General features: G+C 41.0%; 1 long non-coding RNA gene across 3 annotated transcripts in view; it reads left to right on the top strand.

Annotated features, from left to right (window-relative positions):
* LOC103690865 (uncharacterized) overlaps window positions 1-21,331 on the top strand; it is a 30,615-nt gene that overhangs the window by 4,020 nt on the left and 5,264 nt on the right. For all 3 annotated transcript variants that reach the window (XR_010056677.1, XR_010056676.1, XR_001840613.3), the window contains exon 3: window positions 18,664-18,724. This is a non-coding gene — a long non-coding RNA (uncharacterized LOC103690865). The remainder of the gene's footprint in view (window positions 1-18,663; window positions 18,725-21,331) is intronic.

The raw sequence follows: 21,331 nt of genomic DNA, 5'->3' as shown, positions 1-21,331 counted from the left end.
CTGGTCTAGAACTTTCTATGTAGCCTTGGCTGGCCTCAAACTCAAAAGAGATCTATTGGGGTTGGGGATTTACCTCAGTGGTAGAGCACTTGCCTAGCAAGCGCAAGGCCCTGGGTTCGGTCCCCAGCTCCGAAAAAAAAAGAAAAAAAAAAAAAAAAGAAGGAAAAAAAAAAGAGTACGTCTAAAAAAAAAAAAAAGGGCTGGAGAGATGGCTCAGTGGTTAAGAGCACCCAACTGCTCTCCCAGAGGTCCTGAGTTCAATTCCCAGCAACCACATGGTGGCTCACAACATCTGTAAAGAGATCAGATGCCCTCTTCTGGTGTGTCTGAAGACAGCTACAGTGTATTTATATATAATAAATGAATAAAAAAAAAGAGATCTATTGTTTGTTTTCTGGTGTATATTTATTGTTCTAGGTTTCATACGGACATTTTCATGCTGGCATATGCTCAAAGCTCCGTCAAATGCTCACACATTACCCCTCATCTTGCATACCCAGTACCCTTCCAGTTAGTCCCCTTTGCAACCTAAGCAGCTTTTCTTCTATTCTCATGTTGTGTAGACTGTGGTCACTGTGACTGGATCTGGAATCAACTAAAAGGTGAGCCAATAGAATTTTTGTGAGGATTTTTCTTGATCAGATAGTTTTAAGTGGTAACACCCACAGTAAGTGTGGGTGACATATTCTGGTCGCAGACTAGAGAAAGGACCCAGTCGGAGGAAGTATTTGCCTCTTCTTTCCCCGCTTGCCTTCACTCTTGTTGGTAAATCCGTAACTTCGTTTATCCTGTTTTGCATCTTAAAATACTTGACTGACGTTAAGACCCAGTTTTGGGCTTCCAACATGGACTGAAGACAGACGCTGTCCTGGCCTTCAGCACCAGCCTGAGATGGCTGAAGCACACAGCCTGGCATAGTGAGTCTTTTCAGTGTGATATAGTTATTACTGAGCTAGCCAGACTGCCCCGTGTAAGCTAACCTAATAAACCTCCTTGTTTAACTATTTATATTTCTACCTTTTATTCATGTGTGTATGTTTGTGTAACTGTAGGCGAGAGCATGCCTAGTGTCCATAGATGCCAGAGACAACATCAGATCCCCTGGAGCTAAAGTTATAAGTGGTTGTGAGCTGGGGAAAAAAACCCAAAAAAAAAACCTTGAGTCCTCCGGCTGGAGAGATGGCTCAGCGGTTAAGAGCACCGACTGCTCTTGTAGAGATCCTGGGTTCAATTCCCAGTAACCACATGGTGGCTCACAACCATCTGTAATGGGATCTGATGCCCTCTTCTGGTGTGTCTGAAGAGAATGACAGTGTACTCATGTATAATAAATAAATAACTAAGTCTTAAAAAAAGAGAAACTTGAGTTCTCAGAAAGAATAGAAAACACTCTTAACTATTGAGACATTTCTCCAGCCCCACAGTCCTTTTAATATATATTCAGTCTATCAATTCTGTGTCTGCAAAGACCCCTGACTAATACATATCCATACATGATTTTATGTATCTGTGTGTATAAAATCTAGAACCCACAAATAATAGAAAACATGACCGGGGTTGGGGATTTAGCTCAGCGGTAGAGCACTTGCCTAGCAAGCGCAAAGCCCTGAGTTCGGTCCCCAGCTCCGAAAAAAAAAAAAAAAAAAAAAAAAGAAAAAAAAAAAAAAAGAAAACATGATGCCATCTGTACTTTGCTTAATTCACTTCATACAATTATTTTACGTTGCACCCTTTTAAAATCTTTTTTCTTCCTATAAAACCATAGTTTTGTTTTTCTTTAAATCTGAATAAAATTCCATTCCATATATATATTCTTTCTCATTCCTCTGTTGAACGCCTGGGTTGGTTTCATAACTTAGCTATTGTAAATTGTGTTACAGTAAACACTGATATCTGTCAAGTGCGTCTGTCTGTGACATCCTGACTTAAGAGTCGTTTTGGTATATAAATAGATGTTTTTTTTGAGGAACATCCATGCTGATTTCCACAGCATCTGGACTTGTTCACATCTCATCAGCATATGTAAGTATCCATTCTCTCCACATCCACATAGCATTTGTTCATAGTTCCTCCTTTTTCTCTGTTTTTCTGCCTTCATCTCTGTTTCTCTTTCATACACACAGTATACATCTGGATATATCTATGTCTAGCCTTTACTGGCCTGGAACTCACTTTGTAGACCAGGCTGGCCTCAAATTTGGAGACCTGTCTGACTGCCTCCTGAGTGCTAGGATTGAGGGTGTGTGCCACCACCATTCGGTTATTTATTTTAATTTTATGTGTATGAGCGCCTGATGTGTACCTGTGTCCTATGTGAACGCAGTGCTCGCAGAGGCCAGAAGAGGGCGTTAGATCCCCTGGAACTAGACAGTTGTGAGTCACAATGTGGGTTCTGGGAATCAAACTTGGTCCTCTGGAAGAGCAGGAATTGTTCTTGCTTAATGAACTACTCCTCATTTTTAAAATTAAACATTGTATTCTCTTTTTGAGAATTATCTGCCCATTTCATTAGCTCACTTAAAAGTAATTAAATTTGCCATTTGACAATCTCACATATGTACACAATACATTCTGATTACTTTCACTCCACTCCTTGTCACCTTTATCCCCCACCCCTACAGAGATACCTTTCCCATGTTCATTATGTTATGTTTTGTGACTACACCATTTATCCAGGGCAGTCTGAGTGATCATGGGTGTAACACTATCCATTGGTGCCTGGTGGGCTTGCCATGAGTATATAACTGAAGCCAGTTCTCTCAGCTTCGTGAATAGCACGAAGTTCAGCAGGGATAGGTAGGACCCTACGAGGGTCCCCTTCCATCCATGATTGATTATTGACAAGTCAGACTTGTATATGACTGGCACAGCCAGCCACAGCTGACTATCATGCCATTACTTCCTGTGCTTCCTTTCAGACAGGGTCTCACTAGCTAGCCCTGGTGACCTGCAGTGTATGGAGAGCTGCATCTCAAGCACTAGGATTAAAATATATACTACTAAAAGCCCATATTTCTTTATTAAGTTGTTAAATTTCTTGTTATTTGGAGGATTTGTTTTGCTTGTTCGTTCTTTTCTGTTTCTTTGTGTAGAATAGGCTAACCTCAAACTCAGGAGACTCACCTGTCTCAGCCTCCTGAGTGCTGGTATTAAAGGCGTGTGGTACCACTGCCTGGTGCTAATTTTTTGAGTTCTTTGTATGTTCTAGATCTTTTTTTTTTTTTTTTGGTTCTTTTTTTCCGGAGCTGGGGACCGAACCCAGGGCCTTGCGCTTCCTAGGTAAGCGCTCTACCATTGAGCTAAATCCCCAGCAAGATTGCTTTATTAGATTTATTTTGTGTTTATATGTGTGGGCAGGTACTATAACATGTGTGGAGCCCACAGAACATCTTGCAGAAATTGGTTCTCTCCTGATTCCGGGTAGGACCACCATGTAGGTCCCAGAGATCAAACTTGGGTCATTAGGTTTGCAGCAAGGGTCTTCACCTTCTTTCTGCCTGCCAAGTCTTCTCGTATTCCATTGACCCGTGTGTCTTATGTTTTTGTCAGTACCAAGTTTTTGTTACTAGAACGCGCTGCTTGAAAGCAGGCATGGCGATAACTCCAGCATTATTCCGTTTGCTCAGAAATGCCGTGGGCATCTGCTCTCTGCTTTGCTCTCACATCCATATAACACTCTTTAAAATACTTTTGTGAAGAGTGCCTTTGGCATTTCAATGAGATGAACACTGAGTCTATAGATTGCTTGGGTAGTACCAGCGGTTTTCACAGGGTTAGTTCTAATAGAGCCAGGAGATGAAAAGGTGCTACATTTTCTTCTTCCTTATTTTAGACTTCACTATAGAGGCCTTTCATTTCCTTGGTCAAATTTATTCCAAGTTTTTGCTTCATTATTTTGAGGCAATTATGAATGGGTTTATTTTCCCGATTTACTTCTAAGCATTTTTTTTTTTAAGCACTAAAGCTTTATTACAAAAGGACTTAACTGCTAGAGAGGGCCCTCTCGAGGCTTCCTCTGTCCTCTTCCTTCCCAACATATACCTCCAGGGGAGGTCAAGGGTCCATTATAGAAGAGGTGTTTGGGAGAATGAAATATGGTAATTTCCCCCCCAAAGTCCTCCAAATCTTTCTAGGTACTGTTGAGAATCTTCTGGTAGAAGAGGTAGGAACTTTAGCTTTTACTGCTGAGATCCTCCATATCTACGTCCTGGTGACCTTTTATCTCCGTTTGTCGTTTGGGCTGTCGCTGATTAGTCCTGGTTGACTTGGAGGGAACTTCTACTTCCATGGCTGCCTTTTCTTTCTGGGCAAGTTGGATCTGCTGCAAGAGTTTCCTGAGCTTCTTCCTGGACAGCGTGATGTTGGCACAGGATGCCCGCTTCTTGAGGTGGTGTCTGTAGTCAGCCCTTCGTCTCTCACAGCCCCGACCATCTGGCACTTCCGTTGCTGATCCCTATTTAGTACCCCTTAGTACCTTGAACAACTTCTTTTTCAGCTCCGCCCGGGACAATCGATCTTTCCTCCTGGAGGTCAGAAGCTTACTCCCCCTAAGTATGGTTTTTATAGGCAATAAAGAAAAAAAACTGATTTTTGCATGTTACGTTTGTATTCTGTCATTTTAAAGAACATGATCATCCCAAGGCTTTTCTTAGGGAGTCTTCAGTGCCCTTTAGGAGTTTGTAGAATTGTATCATCTGCAAATAAGGATTCCTTGAGTTCATTCTTTCCTATTTGCATACCTTTTATTTTCTTCTTCCACTGTTTTGGCTGAGATTTAAAGCACCACTCTGAGTAAGAGTAAAAGAATGGAGACCTGCTCCTGATTTTGGGGACTACACTTTCAGGTTTCCCCCATCTAGTATAATCTGGCCATAGGTTTGTCGTGTGAAGCCTTGCACTGTTATGATAGATTCCAGCAAACTGCAAACCTATCTTAGCTCTCACCTGTGGACCCTCTCAGCCTTTCCTTCTAGCCCATCTCCATTGCTCCACTGACACCTAAAAACTTTCTACCAGGGTCCCTCCACGCAGGACTGGGACTCAGATAGAGGATTTTCACTGTCCTTCCTGTCCTCCATTTTGACCTCTCCCATTTCATGCCCAGACCTGCTTACTTGCCATACCACCCATCCCAACTCTATCCACAGAAGACTTCACTCCTTCATACAGATCCAGGGTCCTCCTAGCCCTTTCATCCCGGCCTCTCCAGACATCACACTCTTTATCCTCCTGCTGCCTACTTTCAGGAGCCCTTCCCCTCCCACTCCTTAACTCCCTGGGGAGTCTGCCTCTTGCTGTGGACTGCGTCTCCCCTACCTCTCTCTCAAAGCTCCTCTCAGACTTGTCTCCTAATCCGCCCCTATTCCTCTCTGCCATCCAATGCTAAGAACCAATCTCTCTCTCTCTCTGTCTCTCTGTCTCTCTGTCTCTCTGTCTCTCTCTCTCTCTCTCTCTGTCTCCCTCTCCCCTCCCTCTCCCTCTCCCCCCTCCCTCTTCTCCTCTTCATCCTTCTTCTCCTCCTGCTGGGGCCTGCTCAGTCTGTTCTTTCGAGTTCTCTCTTGAAGGTCACCAAGGGGGAAGAACTTCAGCTGGAGCAAGACCTGGTTTTGTGAGATATTTAGGGTTGCTGTTTAATAAAAAAATGTTTTCCTGTCTTAAGTCTAAGTCACTTTGCAGAGGTAGCTGATCTGACCGTGTGAGTTCCTCTGAGGCCAGAAAACTGCAGTCTCTGGAGTTTAGCACCTCACAGTACAACAGCGAAGGGTTAAGTAAGGTAGTCTTTGTTCTATCGCTGCAGGAACTACACAGCTCTAACTCCCAGCCTGCAAGTTAAGAAAGGGGGACACTTTGAAAAGTGGTTTTAGCCTTTATTTCTAAATTCTTTCTAAAAAGTTCTCTCTAAAAAGTTTCCTATGAAAGTTCTTTAAGAAAGTTCTTTTTTAAAAAGTTCTCTCTAAAAGGTTCTCTAATAAAGTTCTTACTTAAAAGTTCTCTGCTCTCTTCTCCTAATCTTGCTCTCTCCTTCTGCTCTGATGTGACAATAATGCCTTTGCTTCCTATACCATGCAATGCAATCTTTCCTAGCCTTTGTACTTTTTCTAGGAGAATGGATTACGTGGTTTATCCAAGAATCCTTTTTTTGTTTTTTACAAAAGTTCACTAGAACTTAAACATAAATTTAAATAATAAATTGAATATATATAATACAACATAATATTTACATGCATATCTGTTAAGAGTAATTATCTGGCTAAATATTCACTATCTGTCACCAGTTCTACAAGTTCATAGAGAATTAAAGACCATAACTACGTTATCATTGAAGTTTTATATAGATAAGCCCAGGCAATATTTTATCTTCTGCCTTTGCACCTACAATAAATCATTAGTTCCCTTTTTATGACCTCTGGTTAATTGTTTTACAACCTCTTGGAATGTGCTTTAAGATGCAGATGCCTGCTTTCTATCTCAGAAGCAATTAACTGGTGACACTTGAAGACTGAAAGAGTTCTCAATGCAGTTTTGACATCAAAAAGGACTTAATAGCAATCTTATTATAAAAGATCTTAATAATTACTAATATGGTCTTAGGAATTCTTATAGGATCATTATTAATAATTAAGAAATTATCTATTTGTCTATATAGCATCATTACAAGATGGTACATCTTCATTGTTCTGCAGAAATCTGCTCAAAAGGGTGAGCTAATACCTAGTGATTGTTTATATTTATATATTTAATAATAACAGAAAAAGTATATTAACAGCAGGAATTCTTCCTAAAATGAAATCATCTTGGCCTTGCCTAGAGAAGCGATTCTGTCATAGATTTGCAATCTATGGCAGAACTATATCAGGAAGATCATCTGCTAGCTTTTAGTTTCTCCTAGATGGCTCTTGGCATTCCTCCTCCTCCTCCTCCTCCTCCCCCTCTTCCTCCTCCTCCTCCTCTTCCTCCACCAGATGGGATTTCTCTGTATGTACCCCTGACTATCCTATAACTTCTTCTGGAACTGGCTCTGTAGACCAGCTGGCCTTGAAATCACAGAAATCCACATGCCTCTCCATTCTGAGTGCTGGGATTAAAGTGGATGCCACCACTGTGTGGTTGATGAAACATTATTTACCAGGGACCCAACAGCTAATACACCCACCTAAGATCCTGAGAGAGTAACTGTTACCAAAGACTGGAACACCCACCCAGCAAAGATAAGACCAGATCTTAACACTTAGAAATACCTGAGTCATCACAACTCCAGATGTCTAGACCTCATAACAAAGCATGAATATGAATAACCAAGACAATATGCCTCTACCAGAATGCAATAACCCTACTGCAGTAGACCCCAGTAAATTCAGTATAGTTGAAGCATAAGACAAGGACATTAAAATTACAATTATAAATATGTTCAAGGACCTTAAAGAGGAAGTGAATAAATCCTTTAATAAAGACCATGAATAAAAAAACAGTTGAATGAAATAATAAAACAATTCTTAACACAAAAATAGAATTTAACAACAACAAAACAGAAAGTAGAATCACTAACGAAAACCCAAAAAAACTGGAAATGAAAAATGTAGGATGACATTTTTCCAGGAAAACATTCAGGAAATCTTGGGCACAATGGAAAGACCAAATCTAGGAATACTAGGAATACAAGAAGGAGAAGAAACCCTGTTTGAAGACACTGAAAATATTTTCAATAAAATCATAGACTAAAATGTCCTCAACCTAAAGAAGAAGATGCCTATCAAAAATGCAAGAAACATATAGAACACCAGACAGAACCAGAAAAGAAAGTCTCCTCAGCATATAATAATCAAAACAGAAAGCATAAAGAACAAAGAGAGGATTTAAATATACAAAGGAATAAGACTATGTAACATAAAGGCAGAACTACTAAGATAATACCTGATTTTTTTTAAAGATTTATTCATTTATTATATATAAGTACACTGTAGCTGTCTTCAGACACACCAGAAGAGGGCATCAGATCCCTTTACAGATGGTTGTGAGCCACCATGTGGTTGCTGGGAATTGAACTCAGGACCTCTGGAAGAGTAGTTAGGTGCTCTTAACCACTGAGCCATCTCTCCAGCCCAATACCTGATTTTTTTAATGAAGACGCAAAGTCAGAAGGACCTGAATAGATGGTCTACAAACTCTAGGAGATACAGATGCCAGCCCAGACTAATATACCCAGCCAAAAATACCAATCACTATAGGTGAAGAAAAGAATCATTCCATGAAAAAAAATCATTCCATGATTTAAAAAAAAGAACATTTAAGCAAGATCTAGCTCTATAGAAGGTACTAATAGGAAAACTTCAGTCTGAAGTAGTTACCCACATCAAGGAGAGACAAAGCCTAATTCCAGAACAGTAAACCAAGAGAGAGGTAAAACCCACACTGTAACCACAGAAGATCAGAAATAAATAAGCATTTCTCATTGATAATTCTCAGTATTAATGGCCTCAATTACACAATAAGATGCACTAACAGAATGAATTAGAAAACAGGATCCATCTTTCAGATGCATTCAAGGAACACACTTTACCATCAAGGATAAACATCACCTCAGGTAAAAGGATGGAAAAAGGTAATTCAAGCAAATGGACCAAAGAAGCAGGTCCGTTAGTTATTTTAGTATCTGACAAAATAGGCTTCAAACCAAAACTAATCAGAAGAGATAGGAAAGTACTACATACTCATCAAAGGAAAATGTTTCCAAAGGAGATATTGTAATTCTATACATTTATGCACCAAACACAAGAACACCCAAGTTCAGAAAAGAAACATCACTACAGCTATAAGTACATATTGATCCTTACACAGTAATATTGGATAACTTTAATTCTCCATTCTTTTCTTTTTTTTTTCTTTTTTTGTTTTCGTCTTTATTAACTTGAGTATTTCTTATTTACATTTCAACTGTTATTCCCCTTCCCGGTTTCCAGGCCAACATCCCCCTAGCCCCTCCCTCTCCCCTTCTATATGGGTGTTCCCCTCCCTATCCTCCCCCCATTACCGCCCTCCCCACAACAATCACGTTCACTGGGGGTTCAGTCTTGGCAGGACCAAGGGCTTCCCCTTCCACTGGTGCTCTTACTAGGATATTCATTGCTACCTATGAGGTCAGAGTCCAGGGTCAGTCCATGTATAGTCTTTAGGTAGTGGCTTAGCCCCTGGAAGCTCTGGTTGGTTGACATTGTTGTACATATGGGGTCTCGAGACCCTTCAAGCTCGTCCAGTACTTTCTCTGATTCCTTCAACAGGGGTCCCGTTCTCAGTTCAGTGGTTTAATGATGGCATTCGCCTATGCATTTGCTGTATTCTGGGTGTGTCTCTCAGGAGAGATCTACATCCGGTTCCTGTCGGCCTGCACTTCTTTGCTTCATCCATCTTATCTAGTTTGGTGGCTGTATATGTATGGGCCATATGTGGGGCAAGCTCTGAATGGGTTGAACCCCATTTTTAATGGGGTTATTTGTCTCCCTGCAGTCTAACTTCGTGAGTTCTTAGTATATTTTGGATATAAGCCCTCTATCAGTTCTAGGATTGGTAAAGATCTTTTCCCAATCTGTTGGTTGTTGTTTTGTCCTAACCACAGTGTCCTTTTCCTTACAGAAGCTTTGAAGTTTTATGAGATCGCATTTGTCGATTCTTGATCTTAGAGTGTAAGCCATTGGTGTTTTGATCAGGAAATTTTCTCCAGTGCCCATGTGTTCGAGATGCTTCCCCACTTTTTCTTCTATTAGTTTGAGTATATCTGGTTTGATGTGGAGGTACTTGATCCACTTGGACTTAAGCTTTGTACAGGGTGATAAGAACGGATTGATCTGCATTCTTCTACATGCTGACCTCCAGTTGAACCAGCACCATTTGCTGAAAATGCTATCTTTTTTCCACTGGATGGTTTTGGCTCCTTTGTCAAAAATCAAGTGACCATAGGTATGTGGGTTCATTTCTGAGTCTTCAATTCTATTCCACTGTCTGTCTGTCTCTGTACCAATACCATGCAGTTTTTATCACTATTGCTCTGTAATACTGCTTGAGTTCAGGGATACTGATTCCCCCGGAAGTCCTTTTATTATTGAGGACAGTTTTAGCTATCCTGGGTTTTTTGTTATTCCAGATGAATTTGCAAATTGTTCTGTCTAACTCTCTGAAGAATTGGATTGGTATTTTGATGGAGATTGCATTGAATCTGTAGATCGCTTTTGGTAAAATGGCCATTTTTACTTTATTAATCCTGCCAATCCATGAGCATTGGAGATCTTTCCATCTTCTGAGATGTTCTTCAATTTCTTTCTTCAGAGGCTTGAAGTTCTTATCATAGAGATCTTTCACTTGCTTGGTTAAAGTCACACCGAGGTATTTTATATTATTTGGGACTATTATGAAGGGTGTAGTTTCCCTAATTTCTTTCTTGGCTTGTTTCTCTTTTGTGTAGAGGAAGGCAACTGATTTATTTGAGTTAATTTTATACCCACCACTTTGCTGAAGTTGTTTATCAGCTTTAGTAGTTCTCTGGTGGAACTTTTGGGATCACTTAAATATACTATCACATCATCTGCAAATAGTGATATTTTTGACTTCTTCTTTTCCAATCTGTATCCCCTTGACCTCCTTTTGTTGTCTGATTGCTCTGGCTAGAACTTCAAGAACTATATTGAATAAGTAGGGAGAGAGTGGGCAGCCTTGTCTAGTCCCTGGTTTTAGTGCGATTACTTCAAGTTTCTCTCCATTTAGTTTAATGTTAGCTACTGGTTTGCTGTATATGACTTTTACTATGTTTAGGTATGGGCCTTGAATTCCTATTCTTTCCAGGACTTTTATCATGAAGGGGTGTTGAATTTTGTGAAATGTTTTCTCAGCATCTAATGAAATGATCATGTGGTTTTTATCTTTCAGTTTGTTTATATAATGGATTACGTTGATGGTTTTCTGTATATTAAACCATCCCTGCATGCCTGGGATGAAGCCTACTTGATCATGGTGGATGATTGTTTTGATGTGCTCTTGGATTCGGTTTGCCAGAATTTTATTGAGTATTTTCACGTCAATATTCATAAGGGAAATTGGTCTGAAGTTCTCTTTCTTTGTTGGGTCTTTGTGTGGTTTAGGTATAAGAGTAATTGTGGCTTCATAGAAGGAATTCGGTAGCGCTCCATCTGTTTCAATTTTGTGGAATAGTTTGGACAGCATTGGTATGAGGTCTTCTATGAAGGTCTGATAGAATTCTGTACTGAACCCATCTGGACCTGGGCTGTTTTTGGTTGGGAGACCTTTAATGACTGCTTCTATTTCTTTAGGAGTTATGGGGTTGTTTAAATGGTTTATCTTTTCCTGATTTAACTTTGGTACCTGGTATCTGTCTAGGAAATTGTCCATTTCCTGCAGATTTTCAAGTTTTGTTGAATATAGGCTTTTGTAGTAGGATCTGATGATTTTTTGAATTTCCTCTGATTCTGTAGTTATGTCTCCCTTTTCATTTCTGATTTTGTTAATTTGGACAGACTCTCTGTGTCCTCTCATTAGTCTGGCTAAGCGTTTATCTATCTTGTTGATTTTCTCAAAGAACCAACTTTTGATTCTGTTGATTCTTTGTATGGTCATTTATGTTTCTACTTGGTTAATTTCAGCTCTGAGTTTGATTATTTCCTGCCTTCTATTCCTCCTGGGTGTATTTGCTTCTTTTTGTTCTAGAGCCTTTAGGTGTGCTGTCAAGCTGCTGACATATGCTCTCTCCTGTTTCTTTCTGCAAGCACTCAGAGCTACGAGTTTTCCTCTTAGCACAGCTTTCATTGTGTCCCATAAGTTTGGGTATGTTGTACCTTCATTTTCATTAAATTCTAAAAAGTCTTTAATTTCTTTATTTATTTCTTCTTTGACCAGGTTATCATTGAGTAGAGCATTGTTCAATTTCCATGTATATGTGGGCGTTCTTCCCTTATTGTTGTTGAAGACCAGCTTTAGGCCGTGGTGGTCTGATAGGACGCCTGGGATTATTTCTATTTTTCTGTATCTTTTGAGGCCTGTTTTATGACCAATTATATGGTCAATTTTGGAGAAAGTACCATGAGGTGGTGAGAAGAAGGTATATCCTTCTGTTTTAGGATAGATTGTTCTATAAATATCTGTTAAGTCCATTTGGTTCATGACTTCTCTTTGTCTATGTCTCTGTTTAATTTCTGTTTCCATGACCTGTCCATTGATTAGAGTGGTGTTGAAATTTCCTACTATTATTGTGTGAGGTGCAATGTGTGTTTTGATCTTTAGTAAGGTTTCTTGTTGATTTTCTCAAAGAACCAATGTTTGGTTCTGTTGATTCTTTGTATGGTCCTTTTTGTTTCTACTTGGTTGATTTCAGCTCCGAGTTTGATTATTTCCTGCCTTCTACTCCTCCTGTATGTAGGTGCCCTTGCATTTGGAGCAAAGATAGTTAGGATTGAGAGTTCATCTTGTGGCTCAGCGGTTAAGAGCACACGACTGCTCTTCCAGAGGTCATGAGTTCAATTCCCAGCAACCACATGGTGGCTCACAACCATCTGTAAGGAGATCTTATGCCCTCTTCTGGTGTATCTGAAGACAGCTATAGTATATATAATAAATAAATTTAAAAAAGAGAGTTCATCTTGGTGGATTTTTCCTTTGATGAATATGAAGTGTCCTTCCCTTTCTTTTTTGATGACTTTTAGTTGAAAATAGATTTCATTCGATATTAGAATGGCTACTCCAGTTTGCTTCTTCAGACCATTTGCTTGGAAAGTTGTTTTCCAGCCTTTCACTCTGAGGTAGTGTCTGTCTTTGTCTCTGAGGTGTGTTTCCTGTAGGCAGCAGAATGCAGGGTCCTCATTGCCTATCCAGTTTGTTAATCTATGTCTTATTATTGGGGCATTGAGTCCATTGATGTTGAGAGATATTAAGGAATAGTGATTGTTGCTTCCTGTTATATTCGTATTTGAATGTGAGATTATGCTTATGTGATTCTCTTCTTTTTGTTTTGTTGCAAGATGATTAGTTTCTTGCTTTCTCTAGGGTGTAGCTTGTCTCCTTATGTTGGGCTTTGCCATTTATTATCCTTTGTAGGGCTGGATTTGTAGAAAGTTATTGTGTAAATTTGTATTTGTCATGTAATATCTTGGTTTCTCCATCTATGTTTATTGAGAATTTTGCTGGATACAGTAACCTGGGCTGGCATTTGTGTTCTCTTAGGGTCTGTATGACATCTGTCCAGGATCTTCTGGCTTTCATAGTCTCTGGTGAGAAGTCCGGTGTGATTCTGATAGGTCTGCCTTTATATGTTACTTGACCTTTTTCCCTTACTGCTTTTAATATTCTTTCTTTGTGTTGTGCACTTGGTGTTTTGACTATTATGTGACAGGGAGGAGTTTCTTTTCTGGTCCAATCTATTTGGAGTTCTGTAGGCTTCTTGTATGTTTATGGGCATCTCTTTCTTTAGGTTAGGGAAGTTTTCTTCTATGATTTTGTTGAAGATATTTACTGATCCTTTGCACTGGGAGTCTTCCCTCTCTCCTATACCTATTATCCTTAGGTTTGATCTTCTCATTGAGTCCTGAATTTCCTGTATTTTTTGGACCAGTACCTTTTTCCTTTTTACATTATCTTTTTTTTTTCTTTTTTTCGGAGCTGGGGACCGAACCCAGGGCCTTGTGTTTGCTAGGCAAGCGCTCTACCACTGAGCTAAATCTCCAACCCTTTTTACATTATCTTTGACAGTTGTGTCGATGATTTCTATGGAATCTTCTGCTCCTGAGATTCTCTCTTCTATCTCTTGTATTCTGTTGGTGATGCTTGTATCTACAGCTCCTTGTCTCTTCCTTTGGTTTTCTACATCCAGGGTTGTCTCCCTTTGTGCTTTCTTTATTGCTTCTATTTCCATTTTTAATTCCTTCACCTGTTTGATTGTGTTTTCCTGGAATTCTTTCAGGGATTTTTGCGATTCCTCTCTATAGGCTTCTATTTGTTTATTTATGTTTTCCTTCGTTTCTCTAAGGGAGTTCTTTATGTCTTTCTTGAAGTCCTCAATCATCCTGATCAAATGTGATTTTAAATATAGATCTTGCTTTTCTGATGTGTTTGGATATTCAGTGTTTGCTTTGGTGGGAGAATTGGGCTCCAATGATGCCATGTAGTCTTGGTTTCTGTTGCTTGGGTTCCTGCGCTTGCCTCTTACCATCAGGTTGTCTCTGGTGTTACCTTGTTCTGCTATTTCTGATAATGGCTAGACTGTCCTATAGGCCTGTGTGTCAGGAGTTCTGTAGACCTGTTTTCCTGTTTTCTTTCAGCCAGTTATGGGAACAGAGTGTTCTGCTTTTGGGCGTGTAGCCTTTCCTGTCTACTGGTCTTCAGCTGTTCCTGTGGGCCTGTGCCCTGAGTCCACCAGGCAGGTCACTTGGAGCAGAAAAGTTGGTCTTACCTGTGGTCCCGCGGCTGAAGTGGCTCCTGGGTGGCTGCTTTTGAGCTCTCTGTGAGGGTGGCAACCCGGAGGGCCTGCAGCGCCCTTTCCTGGTCCCCTGTGCACCAGTGTCTCAGATGGCATTAGGTTTTCCTCTGGAGTCAGAAATGTGGGCAGAGTGTAGTCTCTTCTGGCTTCCCAGGCATGTCTGCCCCTCTGAATGTTTAGCTCTCCCTCCCACGGGATTTGGGTGCAGAGAGATTTTGATAGGGTCTCTTCAGATCTGGGTGGTGTCTGGACCACAGGGGACCTGCAGCTTGAGCGCCCCTATCTTCCGGTTCCCAGAGGACCTATACAGTTTCCTCTTGGGCCAGGGATGTGGGCAGGGGTGGGCAGTATTGGAGGTCTCTCTCGCTCTACAGTCTCAGGAGTGCTCACCTGTCTGGGCGGTGAGCTCTCTTTCCCAAGGGGTTTGGGAGCAGGGAATGTGGGCCAAGATCAGTGAGGTTCTGGCTCCAGCTAAAAACTGGAAGTGTCCAGTCCCAGAGGAATTTTGCCTCTTTGTGTCCTGAGTCCTCCAGGCAGGTCCCTTAGAGCAGAAAAGTTGGTCTTACCTGTGGTCCCGCAGCTGAAGTGGCTCCTGGGCGGGTGCTTTTGAGTTCTACGTGAGGGTGGCAACCAGGAGACCCCCCCCATGCACCAGGGTCCCAGATGGATGGCGTTAGGTGTTTTCCTCTGGAGTCAGAAATGTGGGCAGAGTATAGTCTCTTTTGGCTTCCCAGGCGTGTCTCCATTCTTTTCAGTAGGTACATCATCCAGACAAAAATTAAACTGAGAAATGTTGGAACCAAGTGATAGACTAAATCAAATGGACCTAGCCGATGTTTATAGAACATTTCCACACAAATACAAAAGGATATATTTTCTTCTCAGCACCTCATGGAACTTTCTCCAAAACTGACTACATAGCTGGACAAAAAGAAACGTCAATAGACATAAGACAATTGAAATAACACCTGGTATCCTATCATACTTCCAGGGACTGAAGTTGGATACCAACAACCGGAACAGAAGAAAGCTTACAAAGTCATGGAAACTGGACAAATCACTACTGAGTGAAAAATGTATTCTATAATTGAACAAAAATGAAAATTCAACATAACCAAACCTATTAGATACAATAAAAACAGTTCTAAGAGGCAAAAATCATACCACTAAATGCCTATATTAAAAATGGAGATTGTGGGGTTGGGGATTTAGCTCAGTGGTAGAGCGCTTGCCTAGGAAGCGCAAGGCCCTGGGTTCGGTCCCCAGCTCCGGAAAAAAAAAGAAAAAAAATGGAGATTGTTTCCAGCTTCTGCCTATTACAAATGAAGCCGCTACGAACTTAATTGAGCAAGTGTTCTTGTGGATGGTGGAACATGTTGTGGGTGTATGCCCAGGAATAGTATACACCCACATATAGCTGGGTCTTGAGGTAGAACTAGTTCTAATTTTCAGGGAAACTGCTGGATTGATTTCCAATTGATTGTACAAGTTTGCACTCCCACTAGCAATGGAGAAATGTTTCTTTTGCTCCATATCCTCACTAGTATGTGCTGTTCCTTGAGTTTTTGATTTTAGCCATTCTGATGGGTATTAGACAGAATCTCAATCATTTTACTTTGCATTTCCTTGATGACTAGGAACGTTGATCATTCTTTAAGTATTTCTCAGCTGTTAGAGATTCCTCTGTTGTCAATTCTCTGTTTAGCTCTATATTCCATTTTTAAATTGGGTTATTTGGTGTCTAGTTTCTTGAGATCACTATGTATTTTGGGTATCAGCTCTCTGTCCGATGTAGCTAGCCCATTCTGTAGGCTGCCCTTTTGTCTTATTGACAGTTTTTGAGTTTCATGAGGTCCCATTTATTAATTATTGATCTTATTGGCTAAGCTGTTGGTGTTTTGTTCAGGAAATTGTCTTACCAAATCCTGTATGACTGCAGAAAAGACAGTGTGACACAGTTCCTATTCCTAGAGCAGAGCCAGCAGGGCATGGGCCTTCACAAATGTTCCTAGGCATAAGGCTTGTTTGTATAATAATTTACATATTTTCATATTCCTCCTTTGGGGAATGTGCTTCCTGTTAAGGTTAATGACTCCATCATAATTAGAAAGTCATGAGGCCAGGGAAAGAATGTGTTCTTAAGCAAAATGGTAAATGCTGTGACCTTCAGGATAATCATTAAGGTTGTGGCAAATAACTCTGAAAATGTAAGTTACTCAACTCAATATTTATTTACTCAACTATGCAAAATATAAGAATGCGATATGAATTGTAGGAGGGGCTTTATGGACCTAAAAGAACAGAAACAGCTGGAGAGCCTTTTACACCCTCTGCTTCAGGAATGTTCTCAGGAATGTTTCAGGCCCACTTACACAGCCTCTGTGTCTGGGAAACCTAGCCCGCTATCTCTTCTTATCAGTATACCCGGCAATTTATGGTTTAGGATTGCAGGAACCGAAAGAACAATGGGATGGTGGTGATGGTGATGAATTGGTCTTGGGCCCTGTGTGGCCTTCCCACCTGCTTGTCTTTATAAGCCACTGCCATGAAATAAAGTTTGAGAGTTTGATCAGACTAAAGACTTGCTCTCCTTTGCATTTTCTGTCCACCATTCTTTTGCCCCCCTCCTCAGGTCTCCGCTGAACCCCCTGAAAGTCAGGGCAACAGCTGCACTAATGAGCCACCTTGTCAGATCAATATTAAGGAAAGAGATAAAGAGACTTAAGGAGTGGTGATTTCAGAGTTGGATCCCATCCAGCTAGCTTATTGTCTGTGTTTACAAAGGCAGGCAGATCTCTGGATTCATTTGTTTTGTTAAAAAATGTACTTGCTATCTTTTTCTAAAAATCAAGGGGGCTTAGATCATAAAATGCTGATTTGTGGGATAATCAAAAGGGAACCTGGGGTAATGATTGAATTGGTATCTAAGTAAAAGACTGGGCTTTTGGTCTTCAAGAGCTGACCTATTTAGAAGAGTTGTCTAGAGAGCCAGCTTGAGCAGAAGACAGAGCTGTCAGCTTTCACTCATTGAGTTGGAGTTATTTCTTTCTCTGTTCCCAAACACCCCTTCCTCAGGACTCCCTCTCCAAGCTGAGGCTGGTCCTTGGCATCGTCGCCTGTACCAATATGTTTAAGACAGTTCCCTACTTTCTCTTCTATTAGATTTAGTGTGTCTAGTTGTTTTTTTTTTTTTTTTTTGGTTCTTTTTTTTTCGGAGCTGGGGACCGAACCCAGGGCCTTGCGCTTCCTAGGTAAGCGCTCTACCACTGAGCTAAATCCCCAGCCCCGTTTGTGTCTAGTTTTATGTTGAGGTCTTTGATTCACTTGGACTTGAGTTTTGTGCAGGGTGATAAATATGAGTCTATTTTCATTCTTCTACATCTAGACACCTAGTTATACCTACACCATCTTTCCACCTCCATTGTACAGTTTTAGCTTCTTTGTCAAAAATTAAGTGTCTGTAACTGTATGGGTTTATTTCTGGGTCTTTGATTCAATTCCACTGATCAACCTATCTGTTTTTATGCCAGTGTCATGTAGTTTTTTTTTTTCTTTTTTTCAGAGCTGGGGACCAAACCCAGGGCCTTGCGGTTGCTAAGCAAGCGCTCTACCACTGAGCCAAATCCCCAACCCCGCCATGTAGTTTTTATTAGCATTGCTCTGTAGTACAGCTTAAAATAGGAGTTGGTGATATCTCTAGAAGTTCTTTTATTGTACAGGATTATAGGATGGAACTCGAAAATATCCTGAGTGAGGAAACCCAGACTCAGAAAGATACCATAGTATGTACTCACTGATAAGGGAATATTATCCACAAAGTACAGGATAACACGCTACAATCCACACTCCAAGAAGCTAAGTAGCAAGGAGGGCCCAAGGGTGGATGCTTGAATCTCACCCAGAAGGAGAAATAAATAGAGATCAGAGGTAGATGGAAGGAGGAAACTGGTTGGGTAAGGTGGGGAGAGGGCTGTGAGATAATGGAAATTGGTGGTGGGCATCGCTGGGTGAGCCAGAGACCTGGAATGGGGAAGGCTTCAGGGAGTCTATGGGGGTGACCCTAGCTGAGACTCCTAGCATGGTGTGCGTGTGTGGGTATGGAGCTGAATGGCCACTTCCTGAAGCTAAGCAGGACTTCCAATGGTGGGAGGGGGACCCACAAAGCCTTCAACCCCAAATTTGTCTGCCTACAGGATGTGCAGGGATAAAGATGGAGCAGAGATTGAGAGAATGGCCGACCAATGACTGCCCAAGGTGAGACCCATCCCATAGGGAAGAGCCACCCCCTTGATACTATAAATGATACCCTGATAAGCTTGCAGACAGGCACCTAGCATAACTGTCACCTGAGAGACTTCATCCAACTGCTGATAGAAGCAGAAGCAGAGACCCACAGCCAAACATTAGGCAAAGCTTGGGGAGTCTAATGGAAGAATTCAGGGAAGGATTGAGGGAGCCAGAGGGGTTAAGAACACCACAAGGCCTACAAAGTCAACTAATTCAGGCTCATGGAGGCTCACAAAGACTGGACCAAAGAGCATGCATAGACCGGACTTAGACATTTGTAGCAGATATACAGCTTGGTCTTCAAGTGGGTCCCCTGACAGTTGGAGCTCTGGCTGTCTCTGACTCTGTTGCCTGCCTTTGGATCTGTTTTCCCTAGCTGGGTTGCCTTGTCTGGCCTCAGTAGGAGAGGATACACCTAGTTCTGCTGTAATTTGATGTACCGGGGTGGGCTGGTACCCTAAGCAGGTGAAAAACTTGTATAATAAAAGCTTCAAGACACCAAAGGAGGAGGATATTGTAGAAGGTATTAGATAAGTTAAGGTATCCTATATTTATAGGCTATGTAGGATTAATATAGTAAAAATGTCCATCCTACCAAAAGCAATCTACAAATTCAATGTAAATCCACCAAAATTCCAACACAATTCTTCACAGAAAATGAAAGGAGAACTTTTAGCTTCATATGGGAACACACAGACACACACACACACACACACACACACACACACACACACACACACACACACACATTCCTCCCCCAAGAACCCTAGGATAAGTCAAATGATTCTGAATAGTAATAATGATGGTAACAACAACAACAACAGCAGCAGCAGCAGCAGCAGTTAGAGCTGTCACCACCTTAGATTTCAAGCTGTACAGCAGAGCTATAGCAATAAAAACAGCATTGTATTGGCATAAAACCAGATATATGGACAATGAAATCAAACCAAACACCCAGACATAAGTCTATATATCCATAAACACTTTTGACAAGAAGGCAAATATACACATTGGAGACAAGATAGCATTTTCAACAAATGGTGCTGCTCAAACTGGATGACTACATAGAGAGGAATTAAATTAGATCCATAGTTTTCACCTTACACAAAACAACTCCAAAATGAATTAAGGACCTCAGCATAAGTCCATATATACTCAATTTGACTGAAGAGAAAGTGAAGAGTAGTCTTGAACTCATCGGCACAGGAAAAGACTCTCTGATGAGAACACCAATAGCACAGACACTAACAATGACAACAGAATGGGACCTCATGAAACTGGGAAGTCTTGCTTGGCAAAGGACATTGTCATTTAGAGAAAGTAGCGGCCTGAAGAATGGTAAAAGATTTTTTTTTAACCAATAACACACCTGATAAAGGGTTAATATCCATATAAGGAACTCAAAATATACAGAGTTACAAAAAACTGGACATCAAGAAAAATGACACAAAACATTAAATACAGAACTAAACAAAATTCTCAAAAGTTCTGCTAAAAAGCAGCAATGTGACAACTCCTAACGATCTTCTACTTTACCCAGAGATCAGTACCTCAGAGAGTTTCTCTTTGCAGTAGAAGGAAGTTAACAGAGATCCACACTGGGCAGGAGACAGAGAATGAGAGAGATTCTGGATTGTTCAGTCCTAAATGGATGTTTTCATCAAACCCCTTCCCTCATGGCTTGGGGCTAGATGAAGGAGGATGCAGAACGATTTTAGAAGTCAGAGGGGATGGATGAAGGAAACAGTATCAGTCATAGCACGACCAGTGCACATATGAATCCACAGAGTGAAGTCCCTCACTATTTGGTGTGGTAGCACTCACAGGGCCTGCACAGAATGAAGCCACACAGGGGTCCAATGATGAGAAGGGGAAGTAGACCAAGAAGCTTTCTGAAATTGACACTCACAAAGAAAAGAGTGTGGAACTAGGTGCATGGGGGAGGGGAGGGGAGCTGAGAGGAGCTGGGGAGGCGAAAAGTGTCATCAGAGCATATTGACTGAAAAAAATGAAATATCAATCCCCCCTTTGTCAAAATCTGCATCTATTAAGACAATCACATGATTGCTGTTCTTGGGTCCACTTATTTTCATTACAGCTATTGATTTATATATGTTGGACCACTAAACCACCTCTGTAGGCTTACATTTCTCAAAACCTACTTCAATTATGGTTCTTTAATGTTTCAACCTCCATTTTAGCCCACCACCCACCAGAGGTAGGGAAAAGATAAGTTAATAGAAAATGGGGTTATGTACCTGTTTAGAAATAGTTCTTTAGGGAGATTCCAGTCTTCATGGTCAGCAGCCTGGTCCACTAGCAAAACACCGAATGCAAATCAGTAGCAGCAGCCAGATCCAGAAGAAACAGAGAGGCTCCAATGAAGTGACAAGAAGCAGCCAGAATACCACCAGAAGTTCTTTGGTGTGTTTCTCTCTATGAAGTCACAGCAAGCGAAGATCAGCAAAGAAAGCAAGGTGAACAATGCAAAAGTGTTGTCAGCAAAGACCAGCATCAGTGAAGCCCAGTGAGTTGCAAAGAGTTGCAATGCAAACCAATACAAGGTGGTTGTCC

Source organism: Rattus norvegicus, chromosome 12 (assembly GCF_036323735.1).
Source record: "Rattus norvegicus strain BN/NHsdMcwi chromosome 12, GRCr8, whole genome shotgun sequence".
Lineage (NCBI taxonomy): Eukaryota > Metazoa > Chordata > Mammalia > Rodentia > Muridae > Rattus > Rattus norvegicus.
This window is presented reverse-complemented; position numbering and strand designations above follow the sequence as displayed.